Source organism: Periplaneta americana, chromosome 15 (assembly GCF_040183065.1).
Source record: "Periplaneta americana isolate PAMFEO1 chromosome 15, P.americana_PAMFEO1_priV1, whole genome shotgun sequence".
Classification (NCBI taxonomy): Eukaryota; Metazoa; Arthropoda; class Insecta; order Blattodea; family Blattidae; genus Periplaneta; species Periplaneta americana.
In genome coordinates, this window is record NC_091131.1 from 158454454 (window position 1) to 158456023 (window position 1570).

Below are 1570 nucleotides of genomic sequence, written 5' to 3' on the forward strand. Positions count from 1 at the left end.
TCATAGTCATAGTCATAATTATGGTTATAGGTACAGTTATATTTACAGTTACAATAATTAGTATAGTAATAGTATAGTCTAGTCTTGTCTAGTATAGTATAGTAATAGTAATAGTAATTGTAATAGTTATAGTCATACTCATAGTCATAGATATAGTCATAGCCATAGTCATAATTATGGTTATAGCTACAGTTATATTTACAGTTACATTAATTAGTATAGTAATAGTATAGTATAGTCTAGTCTAGTATAGTATAGTAATAATAATAGTAATTGTAATAGTTATAGTCATACTCATAGTCATAGTTATAGTCATAGTCATAGTCATAAATATGGTTATAGGTACAGTTATATTTACAGTTAAAATAATTAGTATAGTAATATTCTAGTCTAGTCTAGTCTAGTCTAGTATAGTATAGTATAGTAATAATAATATTAATTGTAATAGTTATAGTCATACTCATAGTCATAGTTATAGTCATAGTCATAATCATAATTATGGTTATAGGTACAGTTATATTTACAGTTACAATAATTAGTATAGTAATAGTATAGTATAGTCTAGTCTAGTATAGTATAGTATAGTAATAATAATAGTAATTGTAACAGTTATAGTCATACTCATAGTCATAGTTATAGTCATAGTCATAGTCATAATTATGGTTATAGATACAGTTATATTTACAGTTACAATAATTAGTATAGTAATAGTATAGTATAGTCTAGTCTAGTCTAGTATAGTATAGTAATAATAAGAGTAATTGTAATAGTTATAGCCATACTCATAGTCATAGTTATAGTCATAGTCATAGTTATGGTTATAGCTACAGTTATATTTACAAATACAATAATTAGTATAGTAATAGTATAGTATAGTATAGTATAGTATAGTAATAATAATAGTAATTGTAATAGTTATAGTCATACTCATAGACATAGTTATAGTCATAGTCATAATTATTTTTATAGCTACAGTTATAATTACAGTTACAATAATTGGTATAGTAATAGTATAGTCTAGTCTAGTCTAGTATAGTATAGTAATAATAATAGTAATTGTAATTGTTATAGTCATACTCATAGTCATAGTTATAGTCATAGTCATAGTCATAATTATGGTTATAGGTACAGTTATATTTACAGTTACAATAATTAGTATAGTAATAGTATAGTCTTGTCTAGTCTAGTTTAGTATAGTAATAATAATAGTAATTGTAATAGTTATAGTCATACTCATAGTCATAGTTATAGTCATAGTCATAGTCATAATTATGGTTATAGCTGCAGTTATATTTACAGTTACAATAATTAGTATAGTAATAGTATAGTCTAGTCTAGTCTAGTATAGTATAGTAATAATAATAGTAATTGTAATAGTTATAGTCATACTCATAGTCATAGTTATAGTCATAGTCATAATTATGGTTATAGGTACAGTTATATTTACAGTTACAATAATTAGTATAGTAATATTCTAGTCTAGTCTAGTCTAGTCTAGTATAGTATAGTATAGTATAGTAATAATAATAGTAATTGTAATAGTTATAGTCATACTCATAGTCATAGTTAT